Consider the following 20,905-nt stretch of genomic DNA (forward strand, 5'->3'; position numbering starts at 1 on the left):
GAAGTGGAGAAAAGAAGGAAAAATGACACAATATGCTTGCTGATATTGGTCTTGTGAGACTGATATTTTCATGGGGACAAGGTTGTTTACAGGTAGGGCCCTTGGGATGCTTCCCGTCAGTGGTTGCTGTGGAAGCTCAAAAACACCACTGGCTTGGATGCATCTCCTCCCTTTCCCCATATCACCTTCCCCTCCTCTCTTTGCCTAGACCCTAGTTACCAGGAAACAACAGCAAACCAAAATGTTATGTCGACTTCTTCATGAAGGAAAAAGCTCACTTGCAGTAGTTAAGCCTCTGTTTGCAGAATTAAATCAGCCACTTGCCTCCCTGCTCTGTCACGGTCCAAGATGGATGAATGTGCTCCACACTCAATCAGCCTTTATGTTGACTTGTATGTGACTCTGCAGTCCCATACGAAATGCCAGGTCCTACCTTTCTCGATCAGCAGTTGGCTTGGAGACCCCTATTGGTGAGACCAAGGCAAGGTAAGTGGGAAGTGGGTCAGAATGAATGAATGCTTGGCTGTGTGCTTTCTACCTGCCTGGGGATAAAATAAACCCATAATCTTATAAGCTAACATCAAAAGCAATGCCATACTGTCTGATAATCTTTATCCTTTCTGTTTTTCCTTTCCAGTCCCAATCTATCCCTATTTCACCTAAGCAAACCCTATTTTTATACCCTTGTCTTGACACCAGTTGACCTCTTGTATTTCAGACTGTAAACTAAGAGTTTATTATGCCACACCTGAGTCTTTCTCAGCTGGAATTAGCCTGAAGATAGCTCAACTGGGACTAACATTAAAAGATAGCATGAATTTGATCCTTTGGACTCTGAATCTTCCTAGCAGGAAATTTATCCAGAGGCATGTGACGTGTAATGGTTTTTTGTAGCTTAGGAGAATACATAAACAGAAATATTTTAAAGCAAATCATCATGTTAGTGGGTCAAATCCTGGGAAACGGTGCCTTTTGCATGATGTCCTGCCCACTTTTTCCTATCACATGAAGAAGATGGGAGGAAGGAGGAAGGCTGCAATAACCTCATGCCAGTAAACCATAATGACTAAACAGTTTAAAGACAATCACAAGATCCCAAGCAGCTGGGCCTCTCTGTTTTAAATGACTGTGGTCTCATTTATGCATTTGCTCACAGAAGGCCAAAAGTCTATGATGGATCACGCAAGTCAGAGTAAAGTAATGGTTCACCATGGCCTGGTTAATAGTTAGACAAGCTGTTCATGTTTGATTAGGGTTTTCGCTTCCATTGCTATAATTGTATGATAATTAACTCAACAGACTTACATCTCATTTGGGAGAAATATGTACATTTTGAAGTTTCAGGAGTAACAGATTCCACATGCCAAGAAAAAGTCTGAAATTACACTGTGGGTCTCCCACTCAGCCATAAAGTTTGGACTGGGAGGTGTATGCCTTGTAAGTCTCTAAAGGAGCTGGTTTCTAAAGAAGCTAGGGAGTTTCCTTCATCCTGACTTGTTCCACAGTCTCTAAACACAAAAGTGCTCTGCACAGACATCTGTTGATAGATTAGAATTGCCAAGTGGCAAGCAGCATGGATATGTAGTGCAGTCTGACTTTGAGGCTCAACTTGAGATAGAGCACATGAGACTTCCCTGAAGAATAAGCCTCCATTAATACAGGCGCCACCCACAATCAGGTGTTTTACATAATGGAAAGAAATTCTCTTAAAGCAGATGGCAACGTATGAGAGTGGGCATCCAAATTAAGTCACTTATAAATTGGCCATACCGATACCCACAGAGATATTTTCCCTCCTCTGACCTCCTATAAACGTGTCTCCACTGCACATCACAGCTAATCATCATTTGCAGCCTCATGGTTATGCTAATTTCTTGAATTACTTATATCTTTAAAGAGCAACCTGGTATCCTTCAAGCCTTGTCATTTCAGGGCTAGCCTGTGCAGCCCAGGGCCCATGAAGATTCATTCTTCAAGCCTCCACTTCAGTGTCACTTTGTCACCTTTCCTAAGAAGTCACTCTTGGCATTGAGTACTGTCAAGCTGTCTCTGTTTTGATATTCTGAAACATTCACACTCATCAAAACACAGAACTCATATTAAGACTATTGTCCTTGTTCCACTAACCACTCTTGGAAAGCAAGGATTATGTTGGTACAATCGTGTCCTTCGTCTCTCCAGCACCATGCCTGGTGTACAGCTTCCTCTCAGTAAAGAGCTTTGAATGAAGAAATGATGAAATGCGCTTTCCTTTTGCTTTCAAGAAGCAAGAATTATTTAAGCATCCTTCATAAACAGAATATGACTGTGCATTTATCTCCCTTCTATAACATACAGTATTCTCCCACAAGTTTCAGTGGTTCTACCACATTAGGGTTAGAAAGCCAAACACAAACACACCTCCTTGGGATGTCAGTATGAGCTCTCAGAGCAGCGATGGATCAAGGTAGATGCAAGAAAATTGCAAGATTTCTGAATGGCTGGCACAGTCTTGCTTGAAGAGGTAGACATCCAATCACCCCCCTTCACTACTACTGTCCATGACTAAAATACACCTTTTTCCCAAGAACACTTGGGTCTTAAACTCACTGAAAGAGTTGACAACTAAAACAGCGTTGGCTTTCCTATTGTCTGTAGGCGAATTCTTCAGCCCCAATAGCCCTTACTGAAATCCTTAATTTTGAAAAGACAAATGTTTTGGAATTAATGATGATAATCTCTGTTCTGCTGACCTGCTATTCCTAATCTCTTGCTATTATACCCTTAATTTCTCTCTCTCCCTTTGGACATTTCCACTCTGTTACAGTAGGAAGGCTCTCTTCTTTCTTTCTTATCCAAGTCTTGCTATAAATCCCTCTTCTTATAATGACAGAAATAGACTGGCATTTTTAACAGATACTTAAAATTATGGAAAAATAACCATTGGAAAGCAGGTTACATAGTTCATCTTGTCAAGTGTATCTTATTTCAAAAATTCTTGCAAATTCAGTGAAGAACCTTCACAGCCTATGTCCCCATTCCTAACCCAGTTACATTCTCAAAGCCATACCAGGTATCCCCATAGTTCTTTCCTCTCTGCCTGGCTGTCCACCATGTTGCCAGAGGACGTCATCTTGCCTCTCCCAAACCCACATGCATAGCTACTTATTCATTCTACCCTCCCAGGGACAAGTGCCAATACATCTAATGGCAACAGTTACTGGTTCAAAACTTGTAGGCACTTAGGGCATTCCCATTCATTGTCCTGGTGGAGACTCTTAGCTGGGACATTAATAATTTGCTGGGAGACCTCTTACCTGTGATCCTGAGTAATCTATTTATCCTCTCTAAGTTATCATCAATTCTCCACAGGTCTGGAGAATTTGAATTTATTTACTAAAACGAGCACCATCACTTATATATGAGAAGTGATGTTTCACTTAACTGCCTGACAGTACCTAGAGTTACTAACACATGTTCTCAGTAAGCACGAACACTGCTGTTCTGAGATGCATTGAGTTTAGAGCACTAAGGCAATGGTGCTTACAATGTTCTACTGATCCTTCCACTGAGTTCAAAGAGTATAGGTGTTTAAAATTCAACTATCTATAATAATAATCCTTGTATTCTCTACATACTTTTTTCTGTTCCCATCTCTTTGAAAAGCAAGAGTGACTTAAAGTTGGAGATTATGTGTTTTAAAAAATTTTTTTCATTCTTCTTTACTAAGCACAATCTGACACTAAACACTCAGTAAATGATTAGCAAATGAAAAGTAGATTAAGCCTGACACAAAGTGACATCACTTTCTATGGCAAATGCTATTTAAATTTAGATTAAGGAAAACATAAGTTCAGAGTGAGTGAGTTTTCTAAATGTATACGGGAAAGTAGTATTGTTTTATAAACACAGGTTTGAAAATGAAATCTTGGATTTGAGTCCTGTACCTATCACTAAGTAGGATCATTAACTTGTACAATCACTTCTCAGCCTTTTGGCTAAGATCAAGTGTAGTAACTTTGTGCAGTTTCCTTCTCTAAAAATGGTGATAATTATAATTACTTCAAAAGGCTGTTGAGAAAATAATGTTTATAAAGACCTCAGCACAATGCTGACACAATTGGCATTCATGGAATGAAAGCTCTTGTTGTCATTAAGGTACCATCATCAAAATGCCAAGCAAGGCTCAGCTGAAGAAACTTATCATTAAGAGATGCCTAGAAGTCTAAGCAACTCATTATCTGGGGCATCCATCTACACCTACTGCAAGCCCAAATCATAGATTAAAGTTCATAATAAGATATTTGACATCTAGAGATATTGACAAAGGCCTATGGGGTTCTTTCAGCAGAACTCAGGGTTTTGACTGGACAGGGCTGAGGGGAACTCAGCTTGTAAAGACAGAGAGCTATGACTCATGGCCCTTTAGACAATTCCTGCTCTCAGAAAGGAGCACGAAACCCTCATTTCCAGAGCAATGGGTCCATACTAAGCATCCTTCAGTACGTGAAATATTTGGAGTATTGGAACAAAATAGGAGGAGTTAAGGAGAGCAAAGGCAGATTAACAGAGGCTAGTGTTACACAAATCATTTGGTACCCAAGGGATGACCATGATATGCATTGGGGTGAGGGTTTAAAACTAAAGCTGGACAAAGAAAACTCTTGTCTGGCTAGGCTTTTCATATGACAGACACTCAAGACACAAACTGAGATCATGTTCAAGGAGAAGTCACGTTTGCATGATCAACAACAATGCATCAATCACACTGTGCATTCCAGCCCAGGTGTCATGAGAAATCAGAAGTATGTGATAGCACCAAATGCCTGTAGATGAACGACACAGCAGAAAAGGAAGATTTTGAGAGAAATGTCATTTCTTAAAAAGTTATGGATGTATACCATTTATCAGGATTAACTTGATCCAAAGAGGCAGGTCTCAAAATGTGTTCTTCCTAATCTTAAACATGAGAGGAGAGCTAGGAAAGAAATCCACAAAAGAAATAGTTTCTGGGCTGAAGTAACTGATAAATACTTAATATTAATGCCATTTTAGAGTTACATTAGTATGTTAATGACCTATGAGTCCTATTAAATATTATGCTTACCATGATTTAATCTAACTTTCTTTTGGTGGCATTTCATCGTCTGTGAAAACCCTTTGGAAAAACGTGGTCCAGGGCTGTCCATATTATAGTAACTGGATGCTTCTGACTCTCAATTTTGTCAATTGAGAAACAGAGAGAAAAAGGGCACTGTGAAAACATAAAGGAATTAAATAATGCTATGTGTGGTAGCCATGAACAGAAGCACCTAGAATTCTATGTAGCATGTAGAGAACATGGCAGTTAACAAGAAAAGCTGTCAAGACTAATGGTAGGTAAAAAGAATAAATAACATGCTATGATGACTAATGTATCTTTGAAATATTGGAACTATATTCTTTGGGCTATTTTAACTCATATATCTTTATATCTGTATCCTCTCTTCTAGAATGATTGTTTTTAAGCACCTCTTATTGAAATCTTACATCATGAAAAATACTATTTATCATTTCTTAATCCCTCTTCATATCATATATTTCTTAGAAAAGTGACAAGTTTGGGTAGGAGCACACAGACCCCTTGACACCACAGTGAGGACTTGAGCTTTTCCCTGAAAGGGCAGGAAGCTGCTGGAAGGCTTGCATTAGAACCACCTTTGCTTATGTGAAACGCTGGCTGCTGAGTTGAAAATAATCTGTACGGAGCGACAGAGGAAGACAGCAGGTTAAAAAAAAAAAAATGCTATCGCTAGGTCCTGATCACAGAAAATAACGCCAGATGGGATGATGGATATTACCTATGGTGACACTGGTCAGAATCAAGGTAGATTTTAGAGAAAAAATCAAATGAATTTGTTGACGATTGGACAGGTCTCTCACATTTTAAAGTCTCCCTTTTCCTTTCACATTCTACAATATGAACATTTTGTAGCTTATTTGTTCATTCCTGCCTCCTTCCTGCCTTTTTAAAAAGTAAAAAAGTGTTCTATAATGTCTGATCATATTCATGGTTCTTTATGCACAACTGATGGCTTCTTCAGGGTTGGAAGGTGAAATTGCTGAGTCATGGAAGACACAACAGTATAATCTTATAGATACAGCCAAATAAGTCCCTATACTGGGTGTACCAATCGGCCTTTATCAAGTGATATTTCTTCATTGTGCTTGTATCAGTGGTGCCAATGTGATTTCAATATGACATTGAAAACAAGCCCTCCTCCTTGTTCTCCCTATCTGCCTGCAGGTTTCACTGGGGTTCAGCATCACCTGTTTGCCAATGATAAGATGGTTGAGTTCCATCACCAACCTCCCCTTGTCTGGTAGTTGCAATGCCCAAGCAAACCCTTTCTTTCTATTGTCCTTTCTAGGTAGCCTTGCGAAATCACAGGGAGAAGGGAGTTGTGGAGACTTTAAAGGGAATTGTAACTGCTGCATTTAGCTACCCTTGTAAATACCTGAGTACAGGGAAGGCCCTCCCAAGTCTGGTTATTTCCTTGTCAGGAAAGTGTCTTTTCACAGCCCTGGTACAAGGTCAGCCAGTGCCTGGAGGGGCTGTTAAGAACAGGTTGCCCTGTAATTAACTGATTTGCTACAATCCAGTAGTAAGGCATGTGCTTCCTCTAACCTTGAATATCACCCAGTACAGAGGTGTTCATTGACCTGTAAGTTGAGGACTTTCAAGGAAAAGAGATAACTGTGCCTAATAATCTTTCTTGCAAGGTTTCATAGCTCCCTATTATCTAGCACAATCACTCATAGATTGCCTATCACAACAAACTGTAGACTTTATGATAAGCAGTGCCATGGATACTTTCTAAACTTTCTCCTCTTAACCCTTCCAATCTCACATGCCTGGAAGCTAGGCAGGCTGGGATATACTGTCCTGAGCTTACTGAGGTCAATCAGAGGAATGGAAAGGTTAATTGACTTGAACAAGGTCATAAAACAAGCTACAAAGAGTCAGGAACAGAATTCAGATCTCTAGATGTGACTCCGGTTTAGTATAAAAATGGGAGATAAAGTATTTTTTCTCTAGCTATGTATGGTTGTTCTTTTCCTACAGTCTGCCCCTCAAGGAATAGTTTTGCTTCTTGAATTGTTTGTTATGTTTTTGCATCACTCAAAACAGAGAAAATGATGTTATTTACATGAATTAGGAAGACAAATGTCTGTTGTGTGGGGTAAAGACCTCTGGGCCCCAGCTATTCGAGAGATCTTGGGTCTTGAAGGTCAAAGGCATCAGAATCTTCCCCAAATATGATTCATGTAGGACACACCCATATGGAAACATTCCACAGTTCTGTATATCTGAGCTTCATGCAAGGAACTCTCTCCTTCTGCCTGAGAAAAGCTACCAAAGCAGAGAATCACCCAGAAACTGAGATTTCATGTGTCCTAAGACTGAGCTTTGTAGTGATCTTTAATGGAGGTATAGAAGGCTAGAAGTTCAAAAGAGGTATCTAAAATCTAGAGGAACAGTTGAGAAAGATGAAATGCAGGATCATGAAAATGGCCATGGAAAAGAGAGATGGCACCTGATTTGAAATGTTTCTAAAATTGCTTACCATCTGTATGGATTATTCTAAAATTCAAGGATGTCTTCAAAATCTTTAAAAAGTTCCCCTCAGTGCCCCTCTATCAATATTTCAACATGTTTTCTCAAATCTTATATAATTATCTTCTTAACCCAAAAATTTAATCACAATTCCTGTGAAAGCTTTAATGGATTCTTTTTTTCCCCCTCATTGAGTTTATTGGTACATTTTGGGTATACAGTACAGTTACATTCATGATTGGGATCTTGTACCTTTACACGACAGGTCTTAGTTCTCATTTTTTCTGCTTGTCCCTGCCCTCCCTTCACTCCTCTTCCCCTCCCCATTTACAAACACTTTATTTCCATTTTTTCATTTTCTCCTATTTTTCTCCCTTATTAACTTTCCCCTACCCTTCCCACTTTCTCTATACCTTTAGCTATTTTCTTCCTATTTCACATTGTCAATTATCTCATTAGGATCTTATGTACTATTATAGTTTGTTCACACCAGAGAAACTATTTGGTATTTATTCATTTGTGACTTATTTATTTCACTTAGTATATCCTCAAAATGTATCTATTTTCCTATGAATGAATCTAATTTCTCATTCCTTATGGCTGAGTAGTATTCCATTTTATAGAAAAATCACATCTTCTTTATCCAGTCTCCAAGTGATGGGCAAATGGGCTGTTTCCAACTTTTAGCTATTACAAACTGTGCTGCTACAAACATAGGTGTGCATATATCACTGTGATATGATTCTTTTAATTGTTTTGGAAAGATACCCAGCAGAGGGATGGCTGGGTCAAATGGAACCTCTAGTCCCAGCACTTTGAGGTATTTCCAAATTGATTTCCAGTCTGCAATCCCACCAACAATGGAGAAGGGTTGCTTCCTCCCCACAATCCTGCCAACATTTATTATTGAGTGATTTCTTGATAGCAGCCATTCTTTCTGGGGTGAGGTGGAATCTCAGTGTTGTTTGCATTTGCATCTCTTGAATGACCAGTGATGTGAAACATTTTTTTCATATATTTACTTGCTGCTTTTACTTCTTTGTCTGAGAAATGTGTGTTCATTTCAGATGCCCATTTTTGAATTGGGTCTTTATATTTGGGGGGCTGATTGTTTTGAGTTATTTATATATTTTAGATAATAGTCCTTTTTCTGAGGAGCTTCTGGTAAAAATTTTTCCCACATTGTAGGTTGTCTCTTAGCTCTGTTGATGGTTTCTTTTGCAGTGCAGAAGCTTTTTAATAAGATGAGATCCCAGTTGTTGATTCTTTCTGCTAGTTCCCATGCTACTGAGGATTTGTTCATAAAGTCTTTTCCTATGCCAATGTCTTCAGAGTTCTGCCTAACTTATCTTACAGCAAGTTTAGTGTTTCTATTTTAATATTTAGAGCTTTAATCCACTTGGATTTTAATTTAGTGCACGGTGAGAGATAAGGGTCCAGTTTTAATCTTTGGCAGGTTGAGATCCAGTTTTTCCAACACCATTTATTAAAGAGGCTATCTTTCCTCCAGTGAGGATGGTCAGCTCCTTTGTCAAAGATGACATAGCTGAGTATATCTGGAATTGATTTTGTGTCTTCCAGTCTGTTCCACTGATCCTTAGGTCTGTTTTTGTTTTTGTTTTTTGTTTTGTTTTGTTTTGTTTTTGGCAGTTCCATGCTGTCTTTATCACAGTGGCTTTGTAGTATAGTTTCAAATTGGGAATTGTTATTCCCACTGCCATGTCTCTGTTTCCTAGGATGGCTTTTGTTATTCTAGGCCTCTTCTGGTTCCAAATGAATTTTTGGATTCCTTTTTCTAGTTCTGTGAAATATAGTGTTGGAATTTCAATTGGCACTGCATTGAATCTGTATAACAGTTTTGGTAGTATGGCCATTTTCACTATGTTGATTCTTCCTATCCAGGAGCAGTGGATATCTTTCCATTTTCTTATACTCTCTTCAACCTCTTTTTTCAGAGTGCTGTAGTTTCAGTGTGGAGGCCTTTTGCTTCTTTTGTTAGAGATTCATAGATATTTCATTTTTTTGGATGCTATTGTGAAGGGAATTGTTTCCCTAATTTCTCTCTTAGTAAGTCTGTTATTTGTGTACAATAAGGCTATTGATTTTTGGGTGTTGACCTTGTATCCAGCTACTCTGCTAAAAGTGTCAATTAAGTCTACAAGTCTTTTGGTGGAGTTTTTTGGGTCTTCAATGTAGAGTATCTTATTGTCAGCAAAGAATGATAGTTTAATTTCTTCCTTTCCTATCTTTATTGCTTTAATTTCTTTCTCTTGTCTAATTGCTATGGCTAATGTTTCTAGAACTATATAGAAGAGGAGTGGTGATAGTGGTCATCCTTGTCATTTTCCTGATTTTAATGTGAAGGTTTTCAGTTTTTGGCCATTGAATATGATGTTGGCTGTTGGTATTTCATAGATAGCCTTTATCAAGTTGAGATGTAGACCATGTATTCCAATTTTTTGCAGAGTTTTTATCATGAATGGGTGTTGGCTTTTGTCAAATGCTTTTCTGCATCTATCAAGAGAATCATATGGTTTTTGTCCTTGACTTTGTTAATATAGTGTATTACATTTATTGACTTAGGTATGTTGAATCATCCCTGGAATAAATCCAACTTAGTCAGGATGTATGATCTTCTTGATGATCCTCTGTATTCTGTTTGTTAGTATCTTATTAAGGATTTTTACATTTACATTCATTAAGGAGATTGGCCTGTAGTTCTCTTTTTTAGTTGTGTCTTTCCCTGGTTTGGAAATCAAAGTGCTACTTGCTTCCAGGAATGAAATTAGAAGCATTGCCTTCCTTTCAATTTCATTGAAAAGGTTGAAGAGTAATGGCAGTAGTTCTTCTCTAAATGTCTTATAAAATTCAACAGTGAATTCATCAGGACCTGGGCTTTTCTTTGTTGGTAAATTTTTAATTACATTTTCAATTTCACTGATTGTAATTAGGGTGTTTAAAATGTTTTTATCCTCTTTGTTCAATTTTGGTAATTCATAAATATCTAGAAATCTGTCCATTTCTTCTGTGTTTTCCATTTTATTTGAGTACAGGTTCTCAAAGTAGGTATCAATGATCCTCTGGATTTCTGTTGGGTCTATTGTGACTTCACCTTTTTCATTCCTGATTGCATGGATCTGAGCCTTTTCTTTCCTTTTTTTTTTTTTTTGATAAGGTTAGCTAATGGTTTATCTATTTTATTTATTCTTTCAAAAAACCAACTCTTTTATTCTTTTATTTTTTGTATCTCTTTCTTAGCTTACATTACACTGATTTCTGCTCTAACCTTTATAATTTCCTCTCTTGTTTGAGCTTTGGGTTTTTCTTGCTCTTGTTTTTCTAGGAGTCTAAGATTCATCATTAGGTTGTTTATTTGAGCATGCTCTGTTTTCCTAGTGTGGGCATTCAGTGCTATGAATTTTCCATGTACAACTTCTTTCATTGTGTCCCCTAGATTCATTCCTGTATGTTGTATTGGCATTTTCATTTATTTGTAAAGACTGTCTAATTTCTTCTTTAATTTGCTCTGTGATCCATTGATTGTTGAGGAGAGTGTTGTTCAATTTCCATGTGTTTGTGAAGTTCCTACAGTTTCTTATGCTATTGATCTCCAGCTTGATTGCACTATGATCTAATAATATACAGGGAATAACTTCAATTCTTTTGCATTCATTCAAACCTGCTCTGTGAGCTAGTATGTGATCTATCTTGGAGAATGACCTATTTGCAGCCAAAAAGAATGCATATTCTGATTTTGTGGGGTGGAACACTCTATAGATGTCTATTGAGTCCATGCGTTCAAAAGCTTGGTTCAGTTCTCTAGTATTTTGTTGTTGATTTTTTTGCCTAGATGATCTGTCTATTTGTGAAAGTGGAGTATTTATATGCCCCACTATAATTGTATTAGTGCTTATTTGGTTTTTCATGTTTCTTAATATTTCTTTTATATAGTTGGGGGCATTAATATTTGGTGCATATATGTTTATGATTGTCATCTTTTCCTCTTGAATTGTTCCCTTTACAAGGATGTAGTGGCCTTCTTTGTCTCTTTTAATCAGTTTTGGTTTGAAATTTACTTTATCTGTGAATAAGATTGCTACCCCCACTTTTTTCTGGGCTCCTATTCCATAGAGAATTGTTTTCCATCCTTTCACTTTCAGTCTATGGGCTTCTTTTTGCACTAGGTGTGTTTTTTGTGTACAACATATTGCTGGATTTGCTTCTTAATCCATTCTGTAGTCTATTTCTCTTAATTGGTGAATTGAGGCCATTGATATTGATGATTATAACTGATATGTACTGACTTATTATTGTCATGTTATTGTCCTTTTGCTGGGTCTTTTTAATTTTTTCGATTGAGTTTATTGGCACATTTGAGGGATACAGTACAGTTACATTCATTGTTGGGATCTTGTACCTCTACATGACAGGTCTTGGTAATTCTTTTTCATTTTTCACCTTCTCCTTTCAGTTTTTTGCCTTGCCTATTTGATTTGCTCTGCTGGGCCTCATGGTGTTGTTACCTTCATTGTCTTTTGCTAGGATTTTTTTTAGAATTCCTTATAGTGCTGGTTTGGTATTCATGAACTTTCTTAGGTGTTCTTTGCCATGGAAGTGTCTTTTCTCCCCATCCATTTTGAAAGAAGTTTTGCAGGATGCATCAGTCTAGGTTGGAGGTTGTTCTCTTTTAGTACTTGAAATATATCATTCCAGGCTTTCCTTGCTCCAAGGGTTTGTGTTGAAAAGTCTGCTTTGATTCTGATGGGCTTTCCTTTGCATATGATTTGTTTCTTTTCTCTTACTGCTTGTACTATTTTGTTCTTCTGTTGGGTTTCTGGGATCTTGATTATTATATGTCTAGATGTAGATTTTTTTTTTTTTATCATGGTTAGTTGGAGTCATATGCTTCACTTATCTGCATGTCAAATTCTTCCCCTCTGTTTGGGAAGTTTTCTGTCATTAATTCTGTGAACAGCTTATTTAAGTCATTTGTATTTTCTCCTGCTTCTTCATGGATTCCTCTCAGTCTTATGTTATTCTTCTTTGCATCATTTAGGAGTTGTTGGGTCAATTTCTCATGATCCCCTATTGTTTTTACTAGACCTCTCTTTTCAGAGTCACTGACTGCAATCTTATCTTTTATGTCTGAGATTCTATCTTTGTATTCTTTTATTCTATTGTGAACACTTTCAATGGAGCTTTTAATCTCCTGGATATCTATTTAAATCTGTTTTTTTTTTTCAGCTTTAATTGAGTTTATTGGTACATTTTAGGGATACAGTACAGTTACATTCATTGTTTGGATCTATTTAAATCTGTTTTATGGATACCATTTCTTTCATATGTTGGGCCTTCATGGCTTCTATCATGGTCCTGAGCTTATCTATTTTTTTGTCAGTTTCTGTTCTACAGTCTCGAATCATGACTTTCATTTTGCTCCCCATCTCTATGGTTATTTGGGTAATTATTTCTGTTTCGAATTTTTCTAGAGCCTGATTGATCTGTTTTGTTACTTCCTGTGCTTTGAGTTCATGGTGTCCTGGTGGTTCACTATCAGACTTTTCATCCTCATCTACCCTACTGTTTGCCATTGGTGAACTGCAAATCTGTCTTTTTGTCTTGCTTAAGTGTTTTCTCATTTTTATTTTTGTTGTTGGATTGTCCTTGGTTTAATTTTGGGGTTATTACTTAAATCTTCCTGATATAGTTGCACTTTAGCTTTTGGTCTCTAAGGACTCATAGACATCCTCATTTTCATAATATCAGAGAAAACAGCTCATCAAATCAATCACAATCCTTTATCCCAATTGATACAATCAGCAACACAATATTATCAAGCATAACTTGCAATTTTATACTTGTAGTAGTCATTAGACTATCACCGTTAAACCATGTGAATTATATTAGAAATGAGAAGCAGTCCAAAATATGTTTGCAGTGAATAAACTTTTTAATATAGCATATTTACCATATATGATGGCTTAGACAGAGATAGGATGAGAGGAGTAGGTAAGTAAAAGAATTGGAGAAGGTTTCAAGTGAAGCCAGAGGACAAAGAATGACCACACAATCTTTAGGAAACTGTTAAATTCAAAAGGGATAGACAGAGTGCAAGTATAAGTACAAGAATATATTCCCTTAACAGTAATAGGGGCTCTCTTTCCCTTGAAACTATTCACCCTTGAGTAAGGTCAAATGACAGAAGAAAACATAAGGAAAAAAGTAAAAATGATAAAAGAAGAAATCTGAGTTAGGGCAGGAGCAGAAACAGAAAGGGAGATGAAGGATAATATGCTGGAGCAAGAGACTGAGTTGGAGAAAGAGGACAGAAAAAAGAAAGAATTTGCAGAGTGGAATGAGGAAAAGAAAGAAAAGAAATGAATTTGAAGGTCCTCTTTCAGACTATATCTCTGCTGTCATAATATACAATATGCACAGCCATGTGCAGATCCAAGTCCCCTGATCTCAGCTAGCTGATGGCAGAACCCCAAAATTCAGAGTGACCTCAGGCTGCAAGGCCCAGATTGATTTCCCTGACCTCCTTCAGGGTTGAACTCCACACAGTTCTACTACATGTTTCCCCTGCCCTTTCTTTAAAGATGTTCAAATTTGGGAGCTCAGAAAAATATCCTTTATGACCACCTCTGCCTCTGCAGAGTGGGTCCAAAAACTGGCACAATCAGGAGGTCTGAGAGTGGGGGGCTGGCAGGGGTACATCAGGGGCACCCACGTGGCTACCTTCCTTGCACTGGAGTGATGGCTGTGGCAGCACTGCAGGCAGGGTAGGTCACAGCTACCCAGTCCCTTGGACTGGGCCCAAGCAGGCCTTCATGTGCTGGAGCGATGGCAGTGGCCTTTATTGGTTTCTTATCAGACACGGGACAAGTTCCAGATTCATTTCAATGGCATAAAAAATCCTTCAAGATAAGAATGTAGGAATAAGCCAGCAGACTTCTCTCTACTGTCTCTCTCAAAACTGGACCCTCAAGTCATAAGAAAGAATAATCACTCCTTTCCCCATCAGAGCTCATCTGTACCTTTAGAGTAGGCTGTGATATTCCATTTACTTTGTTCTCCAGATGAATTCCTTCTCAGGGTCCTGATATGTCCACTTTACCTTATGTAGTTATACCTCCCTTATTCTCCCATACACTCTTGTCCTTGTCACATTTTAACCAATGATATACTTGTGTTCTGTCTCTTCCATTGGATAATGGAATTTCCTCCTGAGAGCAATGCTAAATCTCATACCCAGCATCTAAAATGGTGTACAGACATTTCACAAGCACTTGTTGGATGTATGGAATAAATATATCCTCCATAGTTAACCATGCTTAACTTAAGAAAATGAGGATCATTTCTACCTTTAACATTCTGCTTGCAGTAGGCTTCAGTATTGCCATGGGTTTAGTCTGGAGTAATAGTGAATCTCTTTTCTGACTTATAATTTTAGATGACTTAATATTTTGCAGCCTTCTTTCTTTCACCTGTCAAAAGAATACAATGATATCAATTTTACAAGTGGTATGAGGATCAGTGTTACCCTCAGAAGAGCCACAAGCAAAAATGTTCAGGAAACCCTTCTTTCTTCCTGCTTTTTTTCCATTGAAGACACTCTGAACTATAGTACCAGTGCTTCTATAATACCAATCTCCACTCACCTTTAAATCTGCTCTTATAGAGCTCAAACAGTTACTTTTGAAGTTACTTATCTATGTGACCATAACATATTTAAGTATATATGAATAGCTGTATCTTTATGTATATACCAATTTTTGGATAGCATCCCCAAGGAATATATCATTGCCAAATAAGTACTCAAATAGACACAGTGTATGAATGGATCAAAATGAATAGTGATAACCAACATGGTAATATAATATGAAGTTTAAGAGGTTGGGCTATTAGTTAGAAACAGACTTGGATTTGAATTCTTCAGCATTCCTCCCAAGATAAGGCTGATATCTGACTCTTCAGTTTTCATGACTATATCATGAATGTAATTAGCATATTAAATTCAAAGACTTATTGTGGTGACTGAAAGAAACACTGAGTGTAATTACTTGAAACTCATCCCAACACACCATACTTTCAATAGCTGTTATTTTTATGGTTTTTAGTCTTGTATATCTCATTTTTTTGCTTTCACCAAATTTGCTTTTGCCAATTTCCAGACTCCTGATAATCTTACTCACCCTTCTGAATATTCCCCCATATGTCTGTAAACATGGTATCTTTGCCTTTATCAAGTAAGGAGCATAGGATAGAGGAGGAGTGGCTCTTGGTATAGACAGGTGTGACCACAGCAATTCCACCTGGGAATTCATGTAACTCATCTTTGTAGCAATTCCACATTTCAACTCTTTACCACAATTTACCCTCACACACCCACCTCTAGCTTCTCCCAACACTGTCATCCACCTGATCTAGGGGGGTTTCAGGTACTTGATAGTTCCTGATGTGCCAAAATGATGTGGGTTCTGGGATAAAAGGAAAATAAACCATTGTCACCACCTGCTGTGTTATGTTTGTGACAAAGGCACAACAATGGTTTTGCCTTGTTGCCCAATATTTTGTAGAGGTCTTAATGTGGGAGAAAGGAAATGAAAGGCTGTAGGCTAGAGCACACCCTAAGTGAGTGATATAATTCTTCTATTAGATTCACAACAACAGAGTCAAATTCTTACACAAAATTAACTTGTTTACCTTCCTCTTGGCTTAAAAGAGAAAGTCACTCTTGTTCACATTTCTCGAGATTTCCTCCGAAGTACTATGCATAATGAACTGAACACTGTGGATCTGGGTACAGCATCCTAATGGCCTAAAATGAGAACCAACTCTGTTTTATGTATCATCTTTTATCTAAGAAAGAAATCATATGAATTTGCCATCCTCACCATAGTACTGTATTAATGAGTATTATATTATATGAATGATACTATTCTTCATTGAGAACTTTGACTCTACTTCAGGCTTTGGTGACTATCTGGAATATTATACAAACTAAGAAAAATTATCTCCCAGTTGAGAACCTAGATCAGCCTTAGAATAAAATAAATTCTGTCTCAAGAGATTCCGCTTTTGTTAGTTTTTGGTAGAAAAATAGATTTCTGGCATGTTCTTCACATCCATTTATCAAACATGCTCTGTAAGGGCAAATCCCAGAGAGGAACACACCTGGAGATTAAATTTGATTTCCCTGTCCTCCAATAGATTCAGGCTCTGCCTCTGAGGCATCACCAAGAACCTAAAATTTTATTCTCCCTGTATATATGTCTGTTAAATGTGAGGTTCTATTCACTGAGCAGTCAAAGGTTTGCTGTGCGTGATTATTGGTGAAAAACATGTTTCTCCAAAGAAAGGGCAAGCACGAGAGGAGCATTTGATAAATGTGCCTTAAAGATAATGGCTTTCGTGGAAGTATAGATTTATGAGGAAATGTGGGGTTATCCAAAGGCATTCAGGGCCTTCCAGAAAATAAAGCCCATCAAATTAGTTCCCTCCATGTAGTTGAGCATTTAAAAGTAATGGATTCATATAAATTATTTCATTCCATATTCACACCAATTAAAAATTCCTCACATTATTCAGTCAATGGTCCATATGTATTATAGTTCTAGCAACTCTCATCTTTTTCAAAGATGAAGTCACCCATATGCAGTAACATGGGCTGTGCCAGAAGTACCAGAATAATTTTTGGAAATGAATGTCTCTGCATTGTGGCTCATAAAAGCACCTGTTAATTATAGATGTGAGTCAACTTAACTCAGTATTAGTTGAAGCTAATTTCTGAAACATAAGGAAATCAAGAGATAAACACAGTGGGTAATGACTGAGGACACAAGTAATAAGGTTAGTCCTTGTCATTATTATCTCCAAATTCATGTGGTTTTCAACATAACAAATGGAGCTCATGGCAATCCTGTAAGACATGAAGATTTATGGTCCTTGTGTTGATTGTGTTTAAAAATGCTATTCTACCATAAAAAGGAATGGAGTACTGACACGTGTGACAGCATGGAGGAAGCTTGAAAACACTAGATATAGTGGAAGAAGCCAGTCACGGAAGGACGTGCAACGTATGGTTCCATTCACACAAAACCTCCCAAATTGGAAAAACCAGAGACAGTTGCCAGAGCTTGGAAGGGAGGAGAGGGAAGTGACTACTAATGGGTATCAATTCCTTTTTGGTGTAATGAAAAGATCCAAAATTAGATCATGATGATGGTTGTATAACTCTGTGATATACTAAGAATCACTAAATTTTATACTTTAAGAGGGTGAATTTTATGGTAGATGAATAGTATATCAATAAAGCTGCTATAAAGACGGGGAAAAGCAACCAGGGTTTGTTGTTAAATGGAGTTTAGTAGAGTGAACCATGAGAAAGAAAGCAGAAGCCCAGATCATAACCAAAATCCTCAGGAGAGTTGTACTGAAATTAGCCATTTCTACATAAGCTTCCAGCAGAAAGTCCTGGATCCTCCTGGATCCTAACAGTTTCCACTTTTAAGATCCATAGAGCAACAGTTTTCAAGTCCCTAAGATGTTAGCATTCAATTTCTTTCTTTGTTTCTTTTTTCCCCCTCATTGGATTTGCTAGTAATTTTGAGTCAGGTGGAGAGGAGTCCGCTTTGCTTGTGCTGTTCATTATGGAAATTGATTTGACCCTCATTTGCATGTATTTGCACCGCCATCAAGCTGATTTAGAATCCGAGGGTGGTTGCAACCTCCTCCGAAGCTGGCAGATTTGCTCTAAAAACAGAGTCCTGGAACTTTGCAACCAGCTCTCAAGAACTTGTTCTTTTGCCCTTTTGATTTCTGCACAACATGGGCAGAGTTTCAGAGAAATACAACTTGTAGTAAAAGAAAGAAAGGAAATCTTTGTTTCTGTGTCCTATAAATAGCCTCCATTCCCATGTCTTTCCTCCAAGCTGCTAGTCAACCCTGCAATTCTGGGTTGCACATCAGAAATAAATACTGGGGTCTGTGGAGCAGGTTCCCCCAGGTCAGCTCCCAGGCTTTCCTGGAAGCATAGGAGTTAAATCTTAAACAATGCGGTGTGGCCCTGTGCACTGCAATTATCCCTGCTGTAGACCTATGGGTTCCTCACTCACCCCAGGAAAGCACAATGCAGGACTGCAACCTGCAGGCCACTGTGCAAGAAGGTAAGATCCTGAGAGAATTCAGGCTTTTCCCAGCTTAGCCCTTCTTCCTTCTCTGTTTGCACCCCTTTCTTCTCTGCATCCTGAGCCAGTTTATTGCTTTAGACCCAATTACCCCTCAAACTTGCTCTGTGGGAAATTTCACATGTCCAGCAACAACAAGCATCCACCCCTCCTCTGCAGCCCAAGCTCTTTTATGGTCAGAATGGAAATAGCTTCATTGCTGTTCATGACTGTAAACTATTGAATTCTCTTTGTAAAAAAATTAATTTATCTTAAAAAAGGAAGCAAAGGTGCATAAAAATTAATTGTACTTTCACCACTCAATGAAATTCACCCATGCTTTAAATGCATGGTTTTCAAATTCAAAGGGAGTATTTCCTTTTCTAAAGTGAAATCTAAGAGATATATCTAATTTTCACTTTGAAATTCATCATGTGCATCTTTCTAGCTCAGTAAATGTAGATCTGCACTATCATTTTTAGCAACTTCTATAAATGTATCTATAATTTGGACACTTAGTCTGCTACACACACAGAGTCACACACACACCCGTAAATAACATACACACTCAGGTTTTTTTCTTACCCTCAAATTTATCCAGGAGTCCATCACTCTGTCCTCCAGTTCTCCAAGTTTTCTTGGTCACACCTGACATCTGTGCCTCCAGCTGCACCAAACTGCCTGCTCCTCTGAAGTCACCCATCCCTGGCCAGACTCCCTGAAATACTGTTCTAACCAAAGACAACCGGAAAACTGTAAGGAATCAAGTGAACTCAAGGATTAATCACTACAGTGACCTTTATTTAGTTTCCACAGATAATTGGAACTGGAATGAGCTTTGGAAATAATCTGATATGCAACTTCCACACGTTGTGGGTTTATAAGAACCTAGGGAAGGGATGGGTGGTAATGTGAGTCTAACAAACCTGATAATTCTTACTCCAGAGATTTCTGTGTGATTAGTCTGGAATAGGGTCTAAAAAGCCATCATTTAATAAGTACTCCATGGAATTCTTTTGATCAGCCAATTATCAAAAGCCTTGTTTTTCATCCAATCTCTTTATCTTTCGAATGAGGTAATACAGGACCCAGTAGATAGTTTGCACCATCTACCTAGCAATTAGGTGCAGCACTTGAGGCAGTTTCTATGTTTCCCTATCCTCAAGCCTGTCCTCTTTTCACTGCACTAAGATACTTAATGCAAGGAAAAAAATTTATTACAATGAAGGACTTCTGCATAGAACACTGCAGCGGGAATGATTTTTGTCTGGTACAAAGTGACAGTTTGGGAATTCAAAATGGACTAAAGAGATATTCACTCTGAGGCAAGAAAGTATCTTTTAGTGCCACTCAAATCATAAAACATTTGAGTAGCTATCTTCTGTGAGTGTCGGGGTGTGTATATACATGTATGCCTACACATGTCTATACGCTGGTCTTAGAAAAAGTTTAAATTTAAACATGACTATAGTGCCAATAATATAAGAACAAACTTCAGAGGCACTACTCCTTGAACTATCCCCTACATTGTATATATATGACCTATCATGTATTATATATAATATAATTATATATTAGACATATATATGACCTAATCAAAAGCAGATTTTCCTTCTTTCAATTTTCTCTTCATCTGTGCAGAATTCTTCAGCAAGATGTTCAACTTTCATCTGAAATGCACATAACAGATCACACTGATGGAAAGAAAATACTTTAAATCAATATTCAGTAGAGAGTGACTTTTCTGGTCTAGTGGTCAACGCAGCTTTGGTATTTATTTATATGCAATGAGTTCTTGGCAGGATGTTTTAATTCAAGACTTTGTAAAGATAACAAAAATGGTCATTTGAAATGCTCTGACCTCATAGAGGAGGAACAAGATGGACACCTTCCGTTTTGCCCAGGACTGTAGTTCTGCCAGGGCTACTTCCAGTGATAGGCTGTCAAACTCTTGGTGTACAAGAAGAAATACATAGCTTTATTGAAGGTCATGGTACTTGATATGGATTGAATTGTATCCTCCAAAAGTCTCAACCCCTTCTGCCTCAGAATATGACTTTATTTGGAAATTAGGTGATAGTAGATAAAACTAGTTTAGTAAGATGAAGTTTTTTGTTTTTTGGTTTTGGTTTTTTTTTTTTTTTTTTTTTTTTTTTTTTTG

The 20,905-nt window shown here is 37.8% G+C and overlaps 1 pseudogene; it reads left to right on the plus strand.

Moving 5' to 3' along the window:
* Positions 1 to 3,957: 3,957 nt before the first annotated feature.
* On the plus strand, positions 3,958 to 4,114 carry LOC117284280 (annotated as a pseudogene).
* Positions 4,115 to 20,905: the final 16,791 nt, after the last annotated feature.

The sequence above is a fragment of the Fukomys damarensis genome, unplaced genomic scaffold, assembly GCF_012274545.1.
Source record: "Fukomys damarensis isolate Sample0158 unplaced genomic scaffold, DMR_v1.0_HiC HiC_scaffold_35, whole genome shotgun sequence".
In the NCBI taxonomy this organism is placed as follows: Eukaryota; Metazoa; Chordata; class Mammalia; order Rodentia; family Bathyergidae; genus Fukomys; species Fukomys damarensis.